This window comes from Castor canadensis, chromosome 5 (assembly GCF_047511655.1).
Source record: "Castor canadensis chromosome 5, mCasCan1.hap1v2, whole genome shotgun sequence".
NCBI classification, from domain to species: Eukaryota; Metazoa; Chordata; class Mammalia; order Rodentia; family Castoridae; genus Castor; species Castor canadensis.
The window spans coordinates 95,759,879-95,778,992 of NC_133390.1; the positions used below are offsets into that span (position 1 = coordinate 95,759,879).

Genomic DNA, 19,114 nt, shown 5'->3' on the forward strand with positions numbered 1-19,114 from the left:
TTTTCCTGTCTTTGGTTCCATAAAAGCTATTATAAACTTCTTCCTCATAAAAATTAAAACTATATCTCCCCATTTTACAGATTAAAGAAGTAAAGAATTATTAACACAAAAGAACAGACAGATCACAAAGGAAGAGTTGGTGGTACCAGCACTCTGTCCTACAGTAGACTAGCTATGCCTCTTTCCTAATTCTGCACCAGACATCATGTTGGTAGCCATGGTGCAAATATTTTAAACTGGGACATTCTTCAACTTTTTATTAATTTTTTCTCAGTAAACCAGATCACCAGTATAGCATGGCACACCACACAACAGTATGCTTCCTCTAATAGTGCTAAAGTAGTCCAGGGCCACAAGCCAGTCAAATATTCAAAAGATATCAGACTTCATGTGTAGAGATCCTGGTTTAAATTGTTTTCTGGTATTACAGCACCTAAGACAGTGCCTGATTACCACAATTTCTCAATGACCATATATTTCATATTTTTTATTGTCATCCTAAAGATGAAACTTTTCTCTCAGGTTACCCATGCATGCATCATCTTACTTTACCTTTCAAATTTCTCTGGAATATTTTGCACTGTTGATAAAATCTGTTTTCTTAAAACTTTCTCACTACACCTTAGAGGCACTCACATATTTTCATTGCATGTTCTACCATACTTTTCCTTGCCTTTTAAAGTTATTCTTGTCTCCATCTCTCAGTCTAACAATAGGATTTATACAGAGTTTAGCAGTCAGATCTTTGAGCTTATTTCTTTGTGATTTCCCTTCAAAAAATGTATGGCTTCATCTCTCATCTAAAACATTCACTTCTATAAATTCAGTCTTGTTCCTTTCCTAAGCTCAGAGATTTCCTAACTGCATACTTGACATTTTCATTAAAAATGTAGCCTTATATCAACTTTGACTAAGATCAAATTTATGATCTTTCTTATAAATCCCCTTCCTCAGATAACTCCTGAGTTTTTGTATGTTGGTTGGAAGGGTTCTCTATTCCCTGCTGCATGCTTGTCATCTACCAGGATCTCCCCTAGCCCAAGAGTTTCACAGTGCTGCAAGATGAGTCAGTTGTCCTGCAAAGCTCCTTCCTCTGAGTTCAGGAACAAGTGAAATGAATTATTCATGTGGGTTTTTTCCCTAAGCTTTCCTCTTCAGTGCTGGCTCAGTCTACAAAAGCCAGCAACCTCTGTGATGCAGTGCAGATCTCCTGAGTTGCAGAACACGGCACCCCACAAGCATGGCAGCAGGCTAGTCAACTGAACAAAGCTTAATTATGCACTGATAACTTTGAAAATCCTAATTCTCTGGAAATAAATGACTAAGCATATTATCAGGAAATGGAATGATGAAATGTTTCCAGATCAAGATAAGCATCTACAGGTGGATTAATATAGAATTAAGCTTAGAAAGCTTACCTTAAGTAGAAGTTGAATTAATTGCATTCATTCTTTGAAACCTATTGATTTGCCAAGCCAATGTTCCACTGTTTATAGTAGGCAATCCAGAACTGAAAATAATTTTGAAAAAAAAAACAAAATAAATGGTTCTACAGATAAATAGGTCAACTGAAGTTTAACCTTTACTATTAAGGGCTTCTGAAAACTGGACAGTCCTTATCTATTCAATACTCATTTTGTTAATTAACTCCTTGCAAAGCGAATTGTAACTGATAGTATGGGAGACGGTTTGATGATGTGGATATGTGAAACACAGTTGTAAGTTCTAAGAAATACTAGGGATTTGGATTAAGCCTCAGCCTGCTATCACTTACTTTGTGGGAAAACTTGGCAGACTCCTAAACATGTTGTAATCATTAGTTTCCACATCTGTAAAGCTAAAACAAGAAAGCCATTTTATATTTTAGTATGTGGATTAGAGATATGTACATATCATGCCTCTGTACAGTAGACTCCAATTATGTGATACTTATTATAATTATTCATGAAGCTACAGAATACACAGATACAGGAACAAAATGCCTCATATGTTAATGCCTAAAGCAGTAGTTCTCAAACATTTTGGCTTCTCCACTGCTTTTCTTTTTTATTGCTGTGCTGGGTGGGGTACACTGTGGCATTTACAAAAGTTCTTACAATAGATCAAAGATATTATACTTGAATTCACCCCCTCCACCATTCTCCTTTAACCCCCCTCCTCCTGATCCTGGAATAGTTTCAACAGGTCTGTTTTCCATTTACATATATGTGAACATGGTACATGCCCTACATTTACCCTCCCACTCCCTTTCCCCACCTCCTCCCCCTCCCACTGCTACCAATTTCCACTTCTTCAGATTTCAGAAATTATGGAAGTCTCTGGAAGGTTTCTACATTTAGAACATACCTATGAATATTTAACATTACAGAAATTAAATTTTGAAAAAATATGTAATTAAATATTAGTTTATCTTTAAGCAACAATTATAAACTCCTTGCATGTTAATATAAGTAAGTCTATTTATATAAAATACTATTTTCAAAAACAAAACTACTTAATGAGAAAAATGCATTGCTTTATATATTTACATGTATCCTTAATGCTGACCTTAATTTAGAACAGCTTAATTGCCATATTTGCTTTCACATTCAATCTGCTAGTATATGCTCTTTTGCTTAAAATATTAGAAGAAAATCTATGCATACACAGATACATAATTGAAGGAGGATCAGGAACCCAGAGGGATCCTCAGGTCACACTTGAAAATGGTTTTCCTTAAGAAGTTGGTAAAGACGCCTTGAAAGATGTGAATAATGAGTACATTCAATAACGATGATTGTGATGATGATAACACTAAAAAAAAATGAAAATTAATTAGCCCAGAAGCTACAACACAACATTCTAAAAACTGGGAACATCTATGGTTAAGATTGGAATGTGGAGCTGGATGTGCCCTCTACAAAAATATCAGGAAACAACAAGGACAGAAGTAGTAATAGATCTGTACAGAAGAGGATCAAAAGAAACTGGAGATAATTTAGAGGTTTTGAGGGTGGCACAAACATGGGATGTGAAAGTTTCTGAATGCTATTAGGAATAAGCATACTTTAATTTATATTTTGTGTTTATTTGTTTTCAAATAAATAACATAGTGATGTATTTGAGCAAAGCGTTCCATTTTAATGAAAGTTTAATTGTTCAAAATAAACCATTTGCAAACATTCCAGGACTCCTAAGAATCTTTAGCCCAAAATTTGGGAACAAATTGGTCATTTCAAGGAACCAGATTCAACCAAATAAAGTATCCTGGAGAGATTATGACAGGTTGGAGAATGTGCCTCTTGTGCAAAACAATTTAGCATGGACAGAATTACAAGCAATTCTTACCAAAGATGTGGGGAAAATAAAGTGAATGACAAGAGAATGCTAAGAAGAGATGGACTTTGAATTTTGAATAAAGTTGCCAGAAAGAATATGCTGGCAAATGAATTGCATGAATTTCAGGACACAATAAATACCTTTTCTTGATATCAAGCTATCAGCTTCCTAATGGAAATTTTTTAATAAAGCAAAAGAAAATAAGTTAATGGCAATCATTTGAAGTGTTGATGGTTATTAAAATAGTAATTAATAATAAAAGTTGAAACAGAAAGAAAATAATGATAGAACAGTAGGAGGCTGTTGCATTGAAAGTGAGGTAACAAAGCACCAGGTTAAAGTCATCTTGGAGACCAATTATGTGAATTGGAGATTGGCTTTGGGAGGACACTGAGCCATAGGAGAAGGTAGTGAGACAGGGAGGAAGGCATCCCAGGGAATGCATGCAAAAAGATAGTTTCAAGTCCAAGAGCTCAACTTTAAGAAACTCTCAAAGTAAATTAGCAAAAGCATTAAAGATACAGAGGAAGAGGGGAAATGATTAAAAAAAACAAACCTAATGAGAAAAATTTGTGAAGAAAACAGTGATTTGGAAGACAGTTAAAAAGGTAAAACAGGTTAAGAACTGAGAGTATTGGTGGCACCTTGCTTGTTTTTAATGGAAACGCAAATATTTATTGAACATCTAGTATGTTCAGGACTTCTTTTAGGGGTTTCATGTCACTGTTACTAAAAATAGAGATAATGGACTATTGTCACTGAACCAACTATTTGCTCTCAGATTGGAATTGGATAAGGACAGAAAGGAGAGAAATTCTTATAGTAAAGTTACTGAATCACAAAATAAAAATAATCTGATTTCCATTTAATTTTTATTATAGTTTACTTTCTGGTAGTCTACAAAAGGATTGGTTTGCAACGTCTAAGAAGCACGACCTTACACCTTTATTTATTTCTCATGGCTACATCATGCTATTTTCATGCCCACTTTACAGATAAAGAATTGAGGTAATAGGAAAACTCACACAGTTTCTAAATGATAAGAAACATAACCTACATAGGTAAGAAAAATTTGGAAAAGAGCGTGAGGAGTAAGGGAAGGAGATTCTTCATAGACAGTTTGGAAGGGACTAAAGAAATCATCACATGGGAAGAAAGATAATCTTTCTAGTTCCCTTTGTCAGTGAACTGCTCAATAATATTTTTGAGCTAAATCACAAATGTTCACAGGACAACCACAAAACCAGGTTAAAAATTAAACAATGATACTGATGTTGACTTGTGAGTGGTTATTCTGTTCCTCACATATGTATAGAAGACTTACTACATGTATAATATGGTACAAAATAGAAAGAAGGGCAGTAGGTTCAGATAATGCTCAGATTGGGTGAAGCTAAGTGAATTAATAACCTAAGCCTCAGTGTCAACATCCATATAATGGTCATGACAATCAAATCTCCATTTGAGCATTCAGCAATGTGGTCTATGGAAAATCTAGCACAATGTCTGAACCACATAAATATGCAAAAAGAAAACAGAAAATAAATGGAACCTATATCTTCCCAAAAGGTTTGGATACCCACATGGTTGACTAGAGTGTAAATATTCCTTAGTGCTCACTGAAAGCTGAAGCTGAATCTGCTACTTACCACCCTTTTAATTCAGTCAAGGATTTCAGCCGTGCATAGACAGTTCAATCCACTTGACTGATTTCCTTACATCAAGTCTCATATAGGTGTTTATTGCTTGGAGTTGACTGTGAGATGTATCTGACATTCTTGTAATGGGCCTCCCTGGTGCTCAATAATTCTCAGGTAAACTCTTGTTTTTCTCTCTGACTCATGTTTGTGTGAGATACTGTCCGGATGCCTCGAGGAAAGCATCCTAAAAGTCCCTGTCAAATTCATCTCTACAAGATTGTTGTTGAGTGGACAGAGCTGTCTGTAATGAACAGCGTATCCCTACAAACTTCTTTCTTTGCCATTCAGACTCACACATACATACACACAAAACTGTAACCAAATCAAAATCTCTTTGCCCACTTTAGATCAAATTTTTATCTAGGTCAAAGAAATGGAAATTCTAGTATAGAGATCATGTCTAGCTTTTGGGCAAAAATATGATTGCAAAGAATCCAAACATTCAACAGTGGTCCAACTTATTGGTATTTTCACTCTCTTTTACCAGGAGAAAGAGGGAAAAAAAATTCAAGCAAACTTTCAGTTCCTAAGCTCTGAGGTAGTATTGGGATCATGATATTCAACACTTTAAAAATCTTAGTTTGAACAACTGTGGAAAGAAAATGAATCAGTTTTTAAAAAGTGACAGAGAGTAAGAGTTTTTATAACTACTTTTAAACTACTTTTTACTTTTCCAATTTTTTTAATAATTTTTTGTGTCTGCTCTTCTCAAGTTAGCTGTGAGCTTCCTGAAGTCACAATTTTTGGAGGTGACATTAGTTATGTTAGCTCTGAGGCACGCTGCCTCCTTTAATATTATTCTTTCTTTATCTTGGGCTACTTTCAGCCATTTTAGGTGCATTTCACAATAACAAAGTATACTTCCCTTACACTACTTCTCTTACACTATTGTAAGTTCAAAGACTGATTATAGTACACAAAAATTTCTAAGTGATTTATAAGAATGCATATTTTAACTCTAAAATTTATAATCAACTCTTACTACCACAATGCCTGTTCTACAGTAACAGACCTCTAAATACATGCTAATTAGTATGTTAATTAATAAACATTGATTTTCAAAATTATTGTTTAGGGTGTGTAGCTGAGAATTCTCATAGTAAAAATAATTGTGCATTACCAACCCTCACCCGCATGTGCTATAAAATAATTGCTTTTCATAATGTTTTTGTTTAAATAAGAGCTCAAAAATTCCTAGTAACTCTCCATAAATCAGGGTCTTATAAATAAGTCCCTGATTATAATTTCTTTTAAAAAATAAAAATATGTATTTGACACATTAAAAAGTGCTATTATAATGCTTAACTCCAATTATTTAGGATTTGCCTCTCACTGAGATCTATTATAAGGACTCTCTTGAAATGGGTCTGTGTAAGTCTTACCATTATAATATAAAATTATTTTAAAAACACTTATAGTAATTGTTTTATATTGCCTCCTTAAGTGCCACCAGACATTAATTTACTTCATGTTACTTCAGATATTTCAAAAAATTGTGAGCACAGAACTCTTCCATCATTTTCCATGATCTTGTTTTCAACAAGAAATAAAATATCTCTGCCAGGCATGGCAGCTTACACTTGTAATCCCTCTTACTTGGGAAGCAGGGATGAGAAAGATCACAGTTTGAGGCCAGCCTATGCAAAACTTTAGTGAGATCTCAATAAAAAAACTGGGTGTGGTGGCAAATGCCTGTGATTCCAACTGTATTGGAAGAATAGGCATGAGAATCATGGTCTAACGCAGGCCCTAGGGAAAAAAAAAGTGAGCTTCTAACCTGAAAAATGACTGAAGCAAAAAAAGGACTGGGGGCACGGCTCAAGTGGTTGTATGCCTGCCTAGCAAGCACAAGGCCTTGACTTCAAACCCCAGGATTGCCAAAAAAATAAATAAATAAGCAAAATGAAACCCCATCAATCTACAAACCAACTGCTTTTTAATCTCTGCTTACTATAACAAACTCAAGAACCAGAAAATTAGAATGCATGGCCTCTGATTAACCAAAGAAATGTCACGAGGTTCATGCATTAGTTACAAGAGAGTTATTCTTTGAGCCTCTCTTCTATGAAATTCACATGTGCAGACACATGAATATGTGCACACACAAACAGACACATGGCCCTCAAAAAACTAGGGGAGAGGATTCCAAGATGGAGGCTAGAGGGAGGAAGCAGAAAGCGAGCCTCCTATAGTGAAATCTTGGAGAGACGCCAGAGACACACTTTGCAGGCATAATCACTGAGAAGAGGCCTAACTTTGACCCCTCCACACCTCCAGCCAGCGCAGAGAATCTCCACTTCACGTTAAACGGAGAAACCAGGAGGGCCCTCGGGCCGGCAGTCACCCACGCCCAGATGGCTTGGGAAGACGTGGACCAAGTGAGCTTCACAGTACCGTGGTACTCCCACAGACAAGCCTGGGCCAGAGCAGCATAGCCCCCTGGACAGATTGACCTCTACCCGGGGAAAAAAGAGAAACTGGGTAATAAGCAATAAGAACAATAAAGACATGCGGGAAAGAGGGTGGGGCACACTAAGCGCTGAAGATCGGAGGAAGGTAATCCTTCCTGGGACTGTAAATAAACAAGCCGGACAGGCCGGAGAGGCTCTGGTGGGAGCGGGGGCAGGGCGTGCGCCCAGCAACCAGGAGCAGGAAAGCTGGTGAGAGTGGCGGAGGGAGGAAAACTCCACAGGAGAGGAGGGAAGACCCACTTCCCACGTGAACTGTAAACAAACACGCAGGCCTGACATGCAGGTGCAGTGTCACCTTTTCCACTGCTTGGAAAGGGGAAAGCCTGTAGCAGAGGCTCCCACACAGGAGAACTCTGAACAAACAAAGCCTGCAGGGCCAGGTGAGAGCTAAACTCACCCCAGAGATCTGCATAAACAACGCCTCCAGCAACAGCAGGCTAAGAGCAGCAGGCAGGCAAGCCATAGCTGCAGATACCATTCTCAGAACTGTCTCCAGACTCTTTTTTTTTCTATTTTGCTCTACCTTTGATGAGAGAACAACTGAATTACCCCTGCAAGCAGAAAAATTTACTGCAACTGTATTGCATTTGAACTTGGGACACTTAGTGGGGTTTTGTGTGTGTGTGTGTGTGTGTGTGTGTGTGCATGTGTAGTTTTGTTCTACTTTATGCATCCCCTTTGATGAGACAACTACAGAACAACATCTGAGGCACCGTCTCCAGGATTGGAGACTGAGATGGACACCCAAATTATTAAGACTGAAACTTCATTGCATTTGGAGGTTTTTTGGTTTTTTGGGGGTTTTTTTTGGGTTTTTTTTAATTTTCTATTTTCCATTTTATTTTAATTCATATTTATGTATACATACTTCTTTCATTTACTTATTTTTTATTTTTATTCTTATTTTTATTTATTTTTATTTTTTATTTTCAATCCTCTCTCTGTATCTCTAATGTCTGTTCAGCTCCCTGTCAATTAGTACACTAATGCTCCCTGTTTATACCTTTGAAACTTTCTTGTCTGAAACCTTGTTCTGCTTTCTCCCTCTTGTCTGTGTATTTGTTTACCCCTTTTCTTTAACTTCTTGATTTCCATCTCAGCTCACCCTTCCATTCTAAATATTACCGTTGTTATTACTATAAGCTAGAAAATACTTAATTGCACACAGTACAGGGACAGTAACAACACCAAAGACAATGACGGGAAGACAGAAAAAACAGGGAAACCAGTTTCCCCACAGCAAAAAATTAGTACAGGAATGAGAGGGGAATGAAGAAAACAGATATTCAGATCCAGACTCCAACAAAATGAAGATAAACTATGGCAAAGGACACAATGAAGCCCACAAGAATAATTTAAAAGAAGACACACTACAGGTACTCAGTGAGAATTTTATACAGATGATACTGGATAGGGTCAACCAAAATGTACAGGAGACACTCAAGAAATTCGAAGACAACAAAAATAGAGAATTTGAAAAAGCAAAAGAAGAAATAAAGGAAACCATAGAAGCACTGTATAAACACCAAAGTGAAAGAGAGAACATGATGAATAAATGAATAAATGAACTCAGGACAAAAATAGACAACATTAAAGAGGAAACCACCCAGGATATGGAAAACGTGAGAAAAAAGAATGAAACAGAGCAGCAAAACAAAACGGAAGGCCAATCCAGCAGAATAGAACAAACAGAACACAGAATCTCAGAACTTGAAGACGAAATGGTAATTAAAGGAAAAACCAAAGAACGATTAATTAAACAACTCAAGACCTGTGAAAAGAAAATGCAAGAACTCACCGACTCCATCAAAAGACCAAACTTGAGAATCATGGGCATCAAAGTAGGAGAAGAGGTGCAAGAGAAGGGAATGCGTAATCTATTCAACAAAATAATAACGGAAAACTTCCCAAATCTAGAGAAGGATATTCCCATACAGATGCAAGAGGCCTCCAGGACACCAAACAGACCAGATCAAAATAGAACTAACCCACAACATACCATCATTAAAACAACAAGTTCAGAAACTAAGGAAAGAATATTGAAGGCTGTAAGAAAGAAAAAACAAGTAACATACAAAGGTAAACCCATCAAAATCACAGCAGACTTCTCAACAGAAACATTAAAAGCAAGAAGAGCGTGGGGTGAGATCTTCCAGGCACTAAATGAAAATAACTTCACCCCAGGAAACTCTACCCAGCAAAACTATCATTCAAAATAGATGGAGCAATAAAAGTCTTCCATGATAAGCAGAAACTAAAACAATATGTGACCACAAAGCCACCACTACAAAAGATTCTGCAAGCGATTCTGCACACAGAAAGTGAAACCCAACTTAACCATGAAAAGACAAGCAGCACCAAACCACAGGAAAAGAAAAAGCAAGACAGTAGACAGTAACCTCAACTTAGGTACACACAATCAAACCTTCAAACAACTAAGACAACTAAATGACAGGAATCACCACATACCTATCAGTACTAACGCTTAATGTTAATGGACTTAATTCACCCATCAAAAGGCACCACTTGACGTAATGGATTAAAAAGGAACATCCAACAGTTTGTTGCTTACAGGAGACCCATCTCACTGACAGAAATAAGCATAGGCTTAGGATGAAAGGCTGGAAGAAGATTTACCAAGCCAATGGTCCCCGAAAACAGGCAGGAGTAGCAATTCTTATCTCTGACAAAGTAGACTTCAAACCTACATTGATCAAATGAGATAAAGAAGGACATTCCATACTAATAAAAGGGGAAATAGACCAAAAGGAAATAATAATCATCAATCTGTACGCACCCAATGTCAACGCACCCAATTTCATCAAACATACCCTGAAAGACCTAAAAGCATATATAAACGCCAACACAGTGGTTGTGGGAGACTTTAACAACCCATTATCATCAATAGATAGGTCATCCAAACAAAAAATCAATAAAGAAATCCAAGATCTAAAATATGCAATAGATCAAATGGACCTAGTAGATGTCTACAGAACATTTCATCCAATCTCTACAAAATATACATTCTTCTCAGCAGCCCATGGAACCTTCTCCAAAATAGATCATATCCTAGGGCACAAAGCAAGCCTCAGCAAATATAAAAAAATAGAACTTATACCATGCATAATATCTGATCACAATGCAGTAAAAGTAAAACTCAACAACAAAAGTAAAGACAAAAAACATGCAAACAGCTGGAAACTAAATAACTCATTACTTAATGAAGAATGGATCATCAATGAAATAAAAGAGGAAATTAAAAAGTTCCTGGAAGTCAATGAAAATGAAAACACAACCTCCTGGAACCTATGGGACACAGCTAAGGCAGTCCTGAGAGGAAAGCTTATAGCCATGAGTGCATATATTAAAAAGACTGAAAGATCTCAAATCAATGACCTAATGATACATCTCAAACTCCTAGAAAAACAAGAACAAGCAAATCCCAAAACAAATAGAAGGAGAGAAATAATAAAAATAAGAGCTGAAATCAACAAAATAGAAACCAAAAAAACCATACAAAGAATTAATGAAACAAAAAGTTGGTTCTTTGAAAAAAATAAACAAGATCGATAGACCCCTGGCAAACCTGACTAAAATGAGGAGAGAAAAAACCCAAATTAGTAGAATCAGGAATGCAAAAGGGGAGATAACAACAAACACCATGGAAGTCCAGGAAATCACCAGAGACTACTTTGAGAACCTATATTCAAATAAATTTGAAAATCTTAAAGAAATGGACAGATTTCTAGATACATATGATCATCCAAAACTGAACCAAGAGGAAATTAATCACCTGAATAGACCTATAACACAAAATGAAATTGAAGCAGCAATCAAGAGTCTCCCCAAAAAGAAAAGTCCAGGACCTGATGGATTCTCTGCTGAATTCTATCAGACCTTTAAAGAAGAACTGATACCAACCATCCTCAAACTGTTCCAAGAAACAGAAAGGGAAGGAAAACTGCCAAATGCATTTTATGAAGCCAGTATTACACTTATCCCAAAACCAGGCAAAGACACCTCCAAAAAGGAGAACTATAGGCCAGTTTCCTTAATGAACATTGATGCAAAAATCCTCAACAAAATAATGGCAAACTGAATTCAACAACACATCAAAAAGATTATTCACCACGACCAAGTAGGCTTCATCCCAGGGATGCAGGGGTGGTTCAACATACAAAAATCAATAAATATAATAAACCACATTAACAGAAGCAAAGACAAAAACCACTTGATCATCTCAATAGATGCAGAAAAAGCCTTCGATAAGATCCAACATCATTTCATGATAAAAGCTCTAAGAAAACTAGGAATAGAAGGAAAGTATCTCAACATTATAAAAGCTATATATGACAAACCTACAGCCAGCATTATACTTAATGGAGAAAAACTGAAACCATTCCCTCTAAAATCAGGAACCAGACAAGGATGCCCACTATCTCCACTCCTATTCAACATAGTACTGGAATTCCTAGCCAGAGCAATTAGGCAAGAAGAAGGAATAAAAGGAATACAAATAGGTAAAGAAACTCAAAATATCCCTATTTGCAGACGACATGATCTTATACCTTAAAGACCCAAAAAACTCTACTCAGAAGCTTCTAGACATCATCAATAGCTACAGCAAGGTAGCAGGATATAAAATCAACATAGAAAAATCATTAGCATTTCTATACACTAACAATGAGCAAACTGAAAAAGAATGTATGAAAACAATTCCATTTACAATAGCTTCAAAAAAAATCAAATACCTAGGTGTAAACCTAACAAAAGATGTGAATGACCTCTACAAGAAAAACTATAAACTTCTGAAGAAAGAGATTGAGGAAGATTATAGAAAGTGGAGAGAGCTCCCATGCTCATGGATTGGTAGAATCAACATAGTAAAAATGTCTAGACTCCCAAAAGTAATCTACACGTTTAATGCAATTCCCATCAAAATTCCAATGACATTCATTAAAGAGATTGAAAAATCTACTGTTAAATTTATATGGAAACACAAGAGGCCACGAATAGCCAAGGCAATACTCAGTCAAAAGAACATTGCAGGAGGTATCACAATACCTGACTTCAAACTATATTACAAAGCAATAACAATAAAAACAGCATGGTACTGGCATAAAAACAAACATGAAGACCAGTGGAGCAGAATAGAGGACCCAGATATGAAGCCACACAACTATAACCAACTTGTCTTTGACAAAGGAGCTAAAAATATACAATGGAGAAATAGCAGCCTCTTCAACAAAAACTGCTGGGAAAACTGGTTAGCAGTCTGCAAAAAACTGAAACTAGATCCAAGTATATCACCCTATACCAATATTAACTCAAAATGGATCAAGGACCTTAATATCAGACCCCAAACGTTGAAGTTGATATAGGAAAGAGTAGGAAATATTCTGGAATTAGTAGGTATAGGTAAGAACTTTCTCAACGAAACCCCAGCAGCACAGCAACTAAGAGATAGCATAGATAAATGGGACCTCATAAAGCTAAAAAGCTTCTGTTCATCAAAAGAAATGGTCTCTAAACTGAAGAGAACACCCACAGAGTGGGAGAAAATATTTGCCAACAACACATCAGACAAAGGACTGATAACCAGAATATATAGGGAACTTTAAAAAACTAAATTCTCCCAAAACTAATGAACCAACAAAGAAATGGGCAAGTGAACTAAACAGAACTTTCTCAAAAGAAGAAATTCAAATGGCCAAAAAACACAGGAAAAAATGCTCACCATCTCTAGCAATAAAGGAAATGCAAAATAAAACCACGCTAAGATTCCACCTCACCCCTGTTAGAATAGCCATCATTAGCAACACCACAAACAACGGGTGTTGGCGAGGATGCGGGGAAAAAGGAACCTTCTCACACTGTTGGTGGGAATGTAAACTAGTACAACCGCTCTGGAAAAAAATTTGGAGGCTACTTAAAAACAGCTAAACATTGATCTACCATTTGATCCAGCAATACCACTCTTGGGGATATACCCAAAAGACTGTGACACAGGCTACTTCAGAGGCACCTGCACACCCATGTTTATTGCGGCACTATTCACAATAGCCAAGTTATGGAAACAGCCAAGATGCCCCACCACTGACGAATGGATTAAGAAAATGTGGTATCTATACACAGTGGAATTTTATGCAGCCATGACGAAGAACAAAATGTTATCATTCTCTGGTAAATGGAAGGAATTGGAGAACATCATTCTGAGTGAGATTAGCCTGGCCCAAAAGACCAAAAAATCGTATGTTCTCCCTCATATGTGGACACTAGATCAAGGGCAAACACAACAATGGGATTGGACTTTGAGCACATGATAAAAGCAAGAGCTCACAAGGGAGGGGTGAGGATAGGTAAGACACCTAAAAAATTAGCTAGCATTTGTTGCCCTTAACGCAGAGAAACTAAAGCAGATACCTTAAAAGCAGCTGAGGCCAATAGGAAAAGGGGACCAGGAACTAGAGAAAAGGTTAGATTAAAAAGAGTTAACCTAGAAGGTAACACCCACGCACAGGATATCAATGTGAGTCAATGCCCTGTATAGCTATCCTTATCTCAACCAGCAAAAACCCCTGTTCCTTCCTATTATTGCTTATACTTTCTCTACAACAAAATTAGAAATAAGGACAAAATAGTTTCTGCTGGGTATTGAGGGGGTGGGGGTAGAGGGAGGGGGCGGAGTGGGTGGTAAGGGAGGGGGTAGGGGCAGGGTGGATAAATGACCCAAGCCTTGTATGCACATATGAATAATAAAAGGAAATAAATAAATAAATAAATAAAAACTAGGGGATTTGTTTAACCCAGCAAAGTGGAAACAGAAAATTAGAATTGTTGATGTGGGCAACTGAAAAGACACATTGAACTCTACTCAGATGCTCATTAAAGAAATATACCTTACATAACTGTGCTGAGCAATGAGCTGAGCATTGAGAATCAAATGGCAAATAAAAGAGAAACTGCTATAAGATCATGTAATTTAGTCTAGTAGAGAGAGGCCAGGAGTACAGCATTAAGAATGAAACACATTCTTCTTTCTCATGACAGAGCTTTTCTGCCACCACTAAAACTAATGATCATAGATACTCACTGTCCAGCCTCCCTTAAAGCTAGAGAATGAGTGTCATGTGTGAACAGGTAGGGCATGTGTTCCTGTACTGGCCAATAAAATCTGAGTAACACCTCCCAGTGTATTCTACAAAGGTTTTTTCTTCCTTAATGAAATATGAAGAAGTAGACAATACTAGAGTATTGTCTGTGAGATCCTTAAACTACTAAAACTTCCTTGCAACCACAAGGAGAAAACCGAGAGGATCAGAAAACACCAACATCAATTAATTGTTGCATGCAACCTTCTTTTAAAATTTTTTTATTATCATGTTATTGTTGTACTGGGGATACATGGTGACATTTACAAAAGTGCTTACAATATATCTTAGTTAAATTCACCTCACTGATCAGTCTTCTTTATCCCCTCTCCCCCATTCCTAGAATAGCTTCAACAAGTCTCATTTCTCCATACATTTTTTTTCTGCTTCTAGACTTTCACTTTTGGTAAATTCTAATATCATCCACGTAACTATATATACCAAAGACCTGGAATCACCCTTGTTTCCTCCTTGTCTATCATCCCACTTTCTTTTATATTCAATTAATCAGAAAGTGTTAATGGCCTGACTTCCCATATACATAGACTTGGTACACTTCATCTCCATCCTCTCACCTGTAGTCCACACCATCATTATCTCTCACAGAAACTACTATAACAATTTTCCTGTCCATGGTCTTTCCTGCATACAATTCAATCTCTAGGTAGCATCCAAAGGTTTTATATGTATAAAACCTTTATGTATATATATATAACTTTTATATATATAATCAAGTCTACTCCTCATTAAAACCCCCAAGGATCTTCCCATTGCATGTAAAAAATGTTTTTAATTACCTAGAAGAACCTAGATGATCTGGTCCTAATTACCTATCTATCTCTCTAGTTATCCTTCAATTTGATTATTTATTTTATTCAAAGCCACACTCATCTTCCCCTGCTCTGTGAACATAGACTTTGTGTCTACCACTCCCTATAATGATGTGATATGTAATTGGTAAAACTACATGTATTAACCTTATTTCAGGCACTGAGAGTAGCTGTTCTCTCTTTATGGTGCATTCCCCATATCAGAATGTTCTGATTTCTCACCTCAAATAGACATTAATGATGAAGATAAAAAGAAGGAGGAGGAGAAAAAGGAAGAGGAAGAAGAAAGAAGGAGGAAGAAGAAGAAGAAGAAGAAGAAGAAGAAGAAGAAGAAGAAGAAGAAGAAGAAGAAGAAGAAGAAGAAGAAGAAGAAAGAAGGAGGAGGAGGACTAAAGGAAGGAAGGAAGGAGAGGAGGAAATGAAGAAGAAAAGGAAGAAGAAGGAGGAGGAGGAGGAGAAGAGGAAGAGGAGAGGAAGAAGAAGAAGAAGAGGAGGAGAAGGAGGAGGAGGAGGAGGAGAAGAGGAAGAGGAGAGGAAGAAGAAGAAGAAGAAGAGGAGGAGAAGGAGGAGGAAGAGGAGGAGGAGGAGGAGAAGGAGAAGAAGGAGAAGAAAGCTGATTGCTCCCTTCTCTTCCCAATTCATTCTCCACCCTTCTCTACTTTGCTGTGTGACTTGGGAGAATATCCCCACTGACCGTAACATATAGACTCCCTTCTCCTGAATTCCAATTAGGAAATCAAAGAGTGGGCAAAGAGTGATGAGAATAAAACCAATTCACTGCCAACTTCTTCCCTCAAGGGCATGTTTCTGAGAATGGCCAAGTTTCTTTATTACCACAGCTCTTATCATGGGATCAAATACAGAGAGCAAAATAAGTGACACACAAAAGAATCATGTTTACTGTGAAATTTCTAAGATACTGCTTCCACAAGGCTCTGGAAAATGCCATCAATGATGTTCTGACTGAGCAATCACTGGTAAATTATCTAATCTGTGCAAGTCTCAAATATTGCTTTTATAATTTGAAACATATATGACTTCCTTAAAGAATTCTAAGCCTAGGAATTAAGATCTTATTAAACTGAAGATAGTATACATAAGAAATAGTTTGATCTACTACAAACATAAATAAATAAATAAAACAAAAGGAAACTATGATGGACACAAATAAACTTTTAAAAATAATTTCTTTGTAGAAGGTAACACACATGCACAGGAAATTAACGTGAGTCAACTCCCTGTATAGCTATCCTTATCTCAACTAGCAAAAGCCCTGTTCCTTCCTATTATTGTTTATACTCTCTCTTCAACAAAATTAGAGATAAGGGCAAAATAGTTTCTGCTGGGTAGTGAGAGGGTGGAGTGGGTGGTAAGGGAGGGGATGGAGTGGGTGGTAAGGGAGGGGGTGGGGGGCAGGGGGGAGAAATGACCCAAGCATTGTATGCACATATGAATAATAAAACAATAAAAATTTTAAAAATAAATAAATAAAAAAAAATAATTTCTTTGCATGTTGCATTTCTGAAGCAAAGAATCAAAATGTCAAAGTATTTTATGCAATGTGTAATAAAACATTATATGCATGAAAAATAAATTAGTTATCAATTATATTTAAAGTAACATTGTAATTTCTGTATCATGAATCAACTACACAAAAGTTTCTTTGTCAAGATAGGAAGAAGAGATGGTAGATGTAAAGGTAGAATAAATGTACACCAGACTTGCATGAAATTACATCAGTGGCTCATTTAATTCAAGCATAAGTCTAAGATTTATCTTCCATTTTATGGATATTAGTGCCTATCCATTCTGATGAGCACTATTACCTGCTCTTTTTCTGTTATACAGATAGGTAGCCGTAGACATCTATCAATTGTTTTATCTAAGCATACAACATGATATTAAATACAGAATAGATTTTCATAATAACCTTAGAAAAGCAGACATTGAACTTTCAGAAAAGATCTATAAGTGAGAGTTTTATGAATAAGACTATAATTTCAAATTTCTGTTAAAGTATAATATTCTAACAATATTTCCAAGGTTTTCAAAAAAAGTGTTCAGTGTGTATATTTTTCAGACTATCTTTGACACTTTTTTCAATTTAAAATTATATATAGATGTCTTTAAAAGTAAAATGAGCACAAATTGTCAGCAGATGAATACCAAACTGTTAATTCAATCTTACATAGCTTATTACCTAAGAAAACAGGTTCAACTGGTCAGTTAGGTGACTCACTTACAGAATGACAGGCTGTCAATGAATAAGTATGAGTAGGTAGAAATTATCTATTTTAAACTCGTATTCCCTCAAAAGAATTTGATTTCTTCCAGTTTTTCATAGAATTATAATTTTCTTCACTTAATGGTTATGGGTTTAACTTGCATAATAGTCTTTCTACTGAGAAAATACAAAGAAATTGTTCTCCAGAAAATAATTCTACCTTAACAGTAATGTTTACAACTCTTTTTCCTCCTAAAGCAACAAAAATTCATAAATTGCCAGTAAAGTAAATATTGCTGAAAGTCCAAGTCTAAAAGTAAATTTAAAAGAACTGCTTTGGGCAATCAAATATATATAGATAACCTCATAATTTATAGAGACTTGAGGCCAAGTGTTACAAATACTAATTCAAATATGTGTTGTTTACTTTTTTCTTCCTTAATTAAATGCTTTAAAAATAGGAATTTTTTTTAAGAAAAATCTCAAGGCAGCAGAATTCATAATGATAATTAAATAACAATTTATTCACAGAGCACTTCAATTTATCCTTTATGAGTATATACATCATCAATTAGAAAAAAGTAAAACTTTGGCATTCAATTTTAAATCTTATGTTTCCCTTTAAAATACACACTCAATCTTCTTCCCTAGAAACCTTGGTAAATAAAGTGTTTCATTAAACACACTGACTGGCTTCAAACTGCCCTGTCAATTCCTCGAAACTAGTTAAAGTTACATTAAATTTAGTTAACACAGAATTTTCTAGCATAAATATATATACACACATATATATGTATACATGTATATAAAGTATGTTTGTTTCTTCGTTTCATCAAGTTTCATTGGTCCTATAGGTACATAAATTTTGAAAGATTTTTATAACTGCTATTAACAGAAAGCAATTTATTAATGTTCTTAAATTTAAGAATTATATTTTATATAGTCTGCCATAGTGCTGTCATAAAATATTACAAAACTTTATTAATGATATTAGCCAAATACCTCCCAAAAGAATTTGATTTTTTGTTTTAATATTATCTTGAAGATAGTATATTGTTTTTAGTCTGACATTAAGACTTAATTACTGAAAATATACCAAAAATTAAAGTAAAATTTAAACAGATATCCCTGTGTCATTTGTATGCTAATAAAGTTAAGTAGCAAAAATTAGCCTAGGGGTTGGAGATTTAGCTCAGTGGAAGAGCGCTTGCCTGGCAAGTGTAAGGCCCTGAGTTCGGTCCCCAGCACCGAAAAAAAAAAAAAAAAAAAAAAAAAAAAAAAAAAAAAAAAAAATTAGCCTGTAAGAAATTCTTTCCTGGAAGAAAATAACCTACTTTGAGTAATGAACGTTATTTTTGGTTGGATAAAAAAAAAATGTGATCTGCTTTATTAGAAGGAGTGACTAAACCACATTAACTTT

General features: G+C 35.8%; 1 protein-coding gene across 5 annotated transcripts in view; it reads right to left on the reverse strand.

The window, feature by feature from the left end:
• Positions 1 to 19,114, reverse strand: part of Nlgn1 (neuroligin 1) — an 841,293-nt gene that overhangs the window by 786,355 nt on the left and 35,824 nt on the right. Inside the window, exons 3-4 of one of the 5 annotated variants that reach the window (XM_074073746.1) lie at positions 1,775 to 1,837; positions 1,419 to 1,510 (exon numbers count right to left, since the gene is read on the reverse strand). The exons of 3 other annotated variants lie outside the window; for them this stretch is intronic. The gene's annotated coding sequence lies outside the window, so the exon portion shown is untranslated. The remainder of the gene's footprint in view (positions 1 to 1,418; positions 1,511 to 1,774; positions 1,838 to 19,114) is intronic. One more of the 5 variants, XM_074073747.1, reaches the window with a different exon arrangement.